A 7198-nucleotide genomic window follows, 5' to 3' on the forward strand; every position below is an offset into this window, starting at 1 on the left:
TTTTTTTTTTTTTTTTTTTGTGTGAAGTTTTAAATTATTAATTTTTGGAAATATATATATAATATATTATGTTATTTAGAATAACGATAGGTTGTTGAAAAACAAAATTTTGGCGCGAAATTTAACAACATTAAAGAGAATTTATTTATAAACGAAAATTATAGTGTGAAAAGAAAAATTAATATAATTTTCTGGTAGTACTAGAAATGATTTTCATGCCATTTCAACTCCAATCATTGCAACTTTAAGCTTGATGCTTCAATGGCGGCAATCGATGCCAAGCACATGTTCGCCTTCGTGCCATTTTCCTTCTCGATTCTGTTTCTTCAGACGCTACTTAATCAAGTTCAGTTCAACCCTATCCCTTCGTCTCTAAACTCTCGCTTCAACGATTCCAGCTTCTTCGGCTGCTTCTTTGAAAGCTAGGATCGAGCCATCGGTTTGTATTCTCTGTTCTCTTGCTTCCTCAATCAATGAAGTTATAGGATTGAATCTGTCGTTGGTAACTCCTCTGCTTGGTGTTTGAGAGAATCGCAAAGAACGGAGAGGATGAATCCTGCAGAATAAATGCTGAATGAAATGGCCAATGGTGTGTATTGCACCGTTATATATGTTTTTGAGTGATTTAACCATGTCAATTCCAAATTTCTTTCGGAAGGTATAGCCCGGCGTTACAAAACCTTATCGGGAAACTCTTCTAGGTTTGAGATCGTTGTTTTCTGGTTGTGAGTGAAAATATAGTTTAAAATTGTTCTATGTTTATTTGATCAACTCCTTATGGATTCCTGATGGATAGTGAGATGTTAAGAATACATTGATAAGATTAAATTTCTCTTGTGACAATCAAGTGTATGTTAGAAACTGTACTGTACCTAGGTTTGTTTTTCTTACTTATTATATTGCGTCTTCGTAATTGATGTATCTTTACTTAAATGCTTTGATACAGGGAGTCCATTGGTGGATATCAATTGGAATGTGGCACATGTGTACATAGTCTTTCACTGGCAGTGACTCATTTTGACTTGACGATAGGCAGGGGAACTAACAAGGGCGAATCCATGCCTGCTGTCACGGAGATTTTTAGGTATTTCAATTTTCTCATCAGTTATTTATTATGAACAGAGGCTTATTAGCATGCTACTTAGATCTTACTTTCAAATGCAAAAGACTTGATTGTGACAAGAGAAATTAGTTCTGGTACGGATTCCACGTGATAGGTCTTTGTGCTTTACATTTGAAGGAGTTCTTGTTTAAAACTAGAAACTTCGTATGTACACAAGGGACACCATTGCTACAATAAAATTGACCGCAAATCCAATATACACAAGAACATATGGATGTACCTACCAGAGCCTTATAGAGATCTGGAATAGTTTCAGAATTGTTCTAATTTTTCTATGTTGGAATTAGAATTATACTGGCCTAGCTAGCTTTAGTAGTATTAAGTAAAATGAAATTATTGGTGTTTGGTTTTTTTTTTTTTTTTTTTTTTTTTTTTTTTTTTTTTTTTTTTTTTTTTTTTGATACCTCTCCCTTGCAGCCTCCCTCCTCTTTGTTTCTCATCTCAAATTTATTAGCTTTTCACTGTATCAGGACTAGATTGGTGCCTTTATGAGAGGGGCTGGCGTAGAGGTTTGTCAGTATTGCTTGGTTTTCCTGGCCGAAAAGGAGGTGATGCCAGTTCTTATATCTCTCTTCAATATGGAACTTTTTGTTTAATGTCAGCAGATAAGTATAGGCTCGATATTAAAAACTGGATCAGTCGATTAATACCAATGCAAAGTCCGAGAGATGTCCTAGTGCTTTGTCTTAGAATGTTTCATTACATGTAGGGGGAGGGAATTCAAATTTACACCCTACGAAGGAAGGCCCTAGTGTTGAAACTTTTTATTCAATATGTGGTTATGTTGCCAATGCTAAGCACATGATGTTTTCATTGCAGTTTGAGTTGATAAAAGATTTCAGGCACCAGTCTTAGGTGGAAACGTAATTGATGCAAGTTGTGAAAGTGGAATGTTTTCAGGAATCGTGCTGCTGCCAAGAGTGAGTTATTTTCCTCTATTGTTGCTTTGGGCTACTCGGAGAACATGTTAAAGCAGTTATATGAATCATTAAACAAGAGGAAAACTTCCCTCAGAGAAAAAGTATTTGTGTTATCTAAACATGACCTTGTAGATGTCTGTCTAGGAGGTCCAGGTCCAAGTTGTGATTCTTGTGATTCATGTCAGCCTAAGGACGGGTTTCTTTCATGTCATTTTTTGTTATTCAACTCATGTCATTTTGAGTTTAGTTATTCCAGCCTTGTCCAGCACTTAACTTTGTGTTATTGAGAACAAGAAGATAAGAGGGTACGCTAGAAGGAGGGGTTGAACCTCCGACCTTGTGGTTAACAGCCACACGCTCTAACCAACTGAGCTATTCCAGCCCGTTAGTGGTGCTTAATGTATTTCAGCACTTAACTTTGTGTTATCTCAAGTTGTGATTCATGTCATTTTTAGGCACTTTAAACCGAAGTTATTCCAGGTGATGGATAGTTTAGGACTGTTTTCTTTCATGCCATTCTTAGGCACATTCAATAAGTTATTCTATGGTTTACAAAATGTTAGGAGGGGTTGAACCTCCAACCTTGTGGTTAACAGCCACACGCTTTAAGCAACTGAGCTATTTCAGCCTCTTTTTGGTGCTTAATGAATTTCAGCACTTAGCTTTGTGTTATCTCAAGTTGTGATTCATGTCATTTTTAGGCGCTGGGGATGAACGACCTTGGGGTTAATAGCCTCTTATCGGTGCTAAATGTATTTCAGCACTTAACTTTGTGTTATCTTTCATTTTGTACATGCTCTAACCAACTAAGCTATTTCAACCTCTTTTTGGTGCTTATGTATTCTAGCACTTAACTTTGTGTTATCTCACGTTGTGATTCATATCATTTTTAAGCACATTCAATAAGTTATTCCATGGTTTACAAAATGTTAGAAGGGCCCGCTAGAACGAGGGGTTGAACCTCCAACCTTGTGGTTAACAACCACACGCTCTAACCACACTTAACTTTGTGTTATCTCAAGTTGTGATTCATGTCATTTTTAGGCACATTCAATAAGTTATTCCATGGTTTACAAAATGTTAAAAGGGCCCGCTAGAACGAGGGGTTGAACCTCCAACCTTGTGGTTAACAACCACACGCTCTAACCAACTAAGCTATTCTAACCTCTTTTTGGTGCTTAATGTATTCCAGCACTTAACTTTGTGTTATCTCACATTGTGATTCATATCATTTTTAGGCACTTTAAATCGAAGTTATATTTCACGGGATAGTTTAGGACTGTTTTATTTCCTGTCATTTTTAGGCACTTTTAATGAGTTATTCCATGGTTTACAAAATGTTAAGATGGGTCTCTAGGAGGGGTTGATGAATTATTCCATGGTTTACAAAATGTTAAGATGGGTGGGTCGCTAGAAGGAGTTGAACCTCCAACCTTGTGGTTAATAGCCACATGCTCTAACCAACGGAGCTATTCCAACCTGTTTTTAGTGTTTAATGTATTTCAGCACTTAACTTTGTGTTATCTCAAGTTGTGATTCATGTCATTCACATTCAATATGTTATTCCATGGTTTACAAAATGTTAAAAGAGCCCGCTAGAAGGAGGGGTTGAACCTCCAACCTTGTGGTTAACAGCCACACGCTCTAACCAACTGAGCTATTCCAGCCTCTTTTTGGTGCCTAATGTATTCTAGCACTTAACTTTGTGTTATCTAACGTTGTGATTCATATCATTTTTAGGCACTTTAAACCGAAGTTATATTCCAGGTTTTAAATGGGATAGTTTAGTGTTTTCTTTCCTGTCATTTTTAGACACTTTAAACCGAAGTTATATTCGATGTGATGGGATAGTTTAGGACTGTTTTCTTTCTTGTCATTTTTTCGAGGTGATGGGATAGTTTAGGACTGTTTTCTTTCTTGTCATTTTTTTGAGGTGATGGGAACCGAAGTTATATTCGATGTGATGGGATAGTTTAGGATATATTCGAGGTGATGGGATAGTTTAGGACTGTTTTCTTTCTTGTCATTTTTTCGAGGTGATGGGAACCGAAGTTATATTCGATGTGATGGGATAGTTTAGGATATATTCCAGGTGATGGGATAGTTTAGGACTGTTTTCTTTCTTGTCATTTTTTCGAGGTGATGAGATAGTTTAGGATATATTCCAGTGGGATAGTTTAGGACTGTTTTCTTTCTTATCATTTTTTCGAGGTGATGGGATATTAGGACTGTTTTCTTTCTTGTCATTTTTAGGACTGTTTTCTTTCTTGTCATTTTTTCGAGGTGATGGGATAGTTTAGGATATATTTGAGGTGATGGGATAGTTTAGGATATATTCTAGTGGGATAGTTTAGGACTGTTTTCTTTCTTGTCATTTTTAGGCACTTTAAAGGCACTTTAAACTAAAGTTATATTCCAGGTGACTGTTTGGCACTTTAAACCAAAGTTATATTCCAGGTGACTGTTTTGGCACTTTAAACCAAAGTTATATTCCAGGTGACTGTTTGGCACTTTAAACCAAAGTTATATTCCAGGTGACTGTTTGGCACTTTAAACCAAAGTTATATTCCAGGTGACTGTTTGGCACTTTAAACCAAAGTTATATTCCAGGTGACTGTTTTGGCACTTTAAACCAAAGTTATATTCCAGGTGACTGTTTTCTTCTGGGATAGTTTAGGACTGTTTTCTTTCCTGTCATTTTTAGGCACTTTTAATGAGTTATTCCATGGTTTACAAAATATTAAGTAAGATGGGTCCCTAGAAGGAGGGGTTGAACCCCGACCTTGTGGTTAACAGCCACACGCTCTAGGACTGTTTTCTTTCCTGTCATTTTTAGGCACTTTTAATGAGTTATTCCATGGTTTACAAAATATTAAGTAAGATTGTGGTTAACAGCCACACGCTCCACACGCTCTAGGACTGTTTTCTTTCCTGTCATTTTTAGGCACTTTTAATGAGTTATTCCATGGTTTACAAAATATTAAGTAAGATTGTGGTTAACAGCCACACGCTCTAGGACTGTTTTCTTTCCTGTCATTTTTAGGCACTTTTAATGAGTTATTCCATGGTTTACAAAATATTAAGTAAGATTGTGGTTAACAGCCACACGCTCTAGGACTGTTTTCTTTCCTGTCATTTTTAGGCACTTTTAATGAGTTATTCCATGGTTTACAAAATATTAAGTAAGATTGTGGTTAACAGCCACACGCCCTAGGACTGTTTTCTTTCCTGTCATTTTTAGGCACTTTTAATGAGTTATTCCATGGTTTACAAAATATTAAGTAATTTTTAGGCACTTTTAATGAGTTATTCCATGGTTTACAAAATATTAAGTAAGATGGGTCCCTAGAAGGAGGGGTTGAACCCCGACCTTGTGGTTACTTTGTGTTATCTCAAGCTGTGATTCATGTCATTTTTAGGCACTTTAAACCGAAGTTAGGTGATGGATAGTCAATAAGTTACTCCATGGTTTACAAAATGTTAAAAGAGCCCGCTAGAAGGAGGGGTTGAACCTCCGACCTTGTGGTTAACAGCCACACGCTCTAACCAACTGAGCTATTCTAGCCTCTTTTTGGTGCTTAATGTATTCTAGCACTTAACTTTGTGTTATCTCAAACCTTGGTGCTTAATGTATTCTAGCACTTAACTTTGTGTTATCTCAAACCAAAGTTATATTCCAGGTGATGGGATGGATAGTTTGGGACTGTTTTCCAGGTGATTGGATAGTTTAGGATTGTGTTTTCCAGGTGATTGGATAGTTTAGGATTGTTTTATTTCCTTCCTGTCATTTTTAGGCACTTTTAATATTTCCTTCCTGTCATTTTTAGGCACTTTTAATATTTCCTTCCTGTCATTTTTAGGCACTTTTAATATTTCCTTCCTGTCATTTTTAGGCACTTTTAATATTTCCTTCCTGTCATTTTTAGGCACTTTTAATATTTCCTTCCTGTCATTTTTAGGCACTTTTAATATTTCCTTCCTGTCATTTTTAGGCACTTTTAATATTTCCTTCCTGTCATTTTTAGGCACTTTTAATATTTCCTTCCTGTCATTTTTAGGCACTTTTAATATTTCCTTCCTGTCATTTTTAGGCACTTTTAATATTTCCTTCCTGTCATTTTTAGGCACTTTTAATATTTCCTTCCTGTCATTTTTAGGCACTTTTAATATTTCCTTCCTGTCATTTTTAGGCACTTTTAATATTTCCTTCCTGTCATTTTTAGGCACTTTTAATATTTCCTTCCTGTCATTTTTAGGCACTTTTAATATTTCCTTCCTGTCATTTTTAGGCACTTTTAATATTTCCTTCCTGTCATTTTTAGGCACTTTTAATATTTCCTTCCTGTCATTTTTAGGCACTTTTAATGAGTTATTCCATTGTTTTATTTCCTTCCTGTCATTTTTAGGCACTTTTAATGAGTTATTCCATGGTTTAACACTAATGTTAAGATGAGTCACTAGAAGGAGGGGTTGAACCTTTCATGTCATTCACATTCAATAAGTTATTCCATGGTTTACAAAATGTTACAAGAGCCCGCTAGAAGGAGGGGTTGAACCTCCAACCTTGTGGTTAACAGCCACACGCTCTAACCAACTGAGCTATTCCAGCCTCTTTTTGATGCTTAATGTATTCTAGCACTTAACTTTGTGTTATCTCACGTTGTGATTCATATCATTTTTAGGCACTAAATGGGATAGTTTAGTGTTTTCTTTCCTGTCATTTTTAGGCACTTTAAACCGAAGTTATATTCGAGGTGATGGGATAGTTTAGGATATATTCTAGGTGATGGGATAGGATAGTTTAGGACTGTTTTCTTTCCTGTCATTTTTAGGCACTTTAAACCGAAGTTATATTCGAGGTGATGGGATAGTTTAGGATATATTCTAGGTGATGGGATAGGATAGTTTAGGACTGTTTTCTTTCTTGTCATTTTTAGGCACTTTAAACCAAAGTTATATTTCAGGTGATTTAGGATATATTCCAGGTGATGGGATAGGATAGTTTAGGACTGTTTTCTTTCTTGTCATTTTTAGGCACTTTAAACCAAAGTTATATTTCAGGTGATTTAGGATATATTCCAGGTGATGGGATAGGATAGTTTAGGACTGTTTTCTTTCTTGTCATTTTTAGGCACTTTAAACCAAAGTTATATTT

The 7198-nt window shown here is 35.9% G+C and overlaps 1 long non-coding RNA gene and 5 other non-coding genes across 7 annotated transcripts; 1 reads left to right on the forward strand and 5 right to left on the reverse strand.

Annotated features, from left to right (window-relative positions):
• The first annotated feature begins 178 nt into the window (after window positions 1-178).
• LOC111445953 lies at window positions 179-2469 on the forward strand. Of its 2 annotated transcripts, none has more exons than XR_002710959.1 (4): window positions 179-658; window positions 947-1084; window positions 1594-1671; window positions 1943-2469. It is a non-coding gene; the product is annotated as an uncharacterized LOC111445953 (long non-coding RNA). The 2 variants fall into 2 exon arrangements; XR_002710960.1 differs by having other exon boundaries at window positions 1966-2469.
• TRNAN-GUU lies at window positions 2352-2425 on the reverse strand. The gene has a single exon. It is a non-coding gene; the product is annotated as a tRNA-Asn (tRNA).
• A 665-nt stretch (window positions 2470-3134) lies between the features above and the next one.
• TRNAN-GUU lies at window positions 3135-3208 on the reverse strand. Its single transcript has one exon. It is a non-coding gene; the product is annotated as a tRNA-Asn (tRNA).
• Window positions 3209-3636: 428 nt separating this feature from the next.
• TRNAN-GUU lies at window positions 3637-3710 on the reverse strand. Its single transcript has one exon. It is a non-coding gene; the product is annotated as a tRNA-Asn (tRNA).
• Window positions 3711-5534: 1824 nt separating this feature from the next.
• Window positions 5535-5608, reverse strand: TRNAN-GUU. Its single transcript has one exon. It is a non-coding gene; the product is annotated as a tRNA-Asn (tRNA).
• A 970-nt stretch (window positions 5609-6578) lies between these two features.
• Window positions 6579-6652, reverse strand: TRNAN-GUU. Its single transcript has one exon. It is a non-coding gene; the product is annotated as a tRNA-Asn (tRNA).
• Window positions 6653-7198: the final 546 nt, after the last annotated feature.

Source organism: Cucurbita moschata, unplaced genomic scaffold (genome assembly GCF_002738365.1).
Source record: "Cucurbita moschata cultivar Rifu unplaced genomic scaffold, Cmos_1.0 Cmo_Scf00008, whole genome shotgun sequence".
NCBI lineage: Eukaryota > Viridiplantae > Streptophyta > Magnoliopsida > Cucurbitales > Cucurbitaceae > Cucurbita > Cucurbita moschata.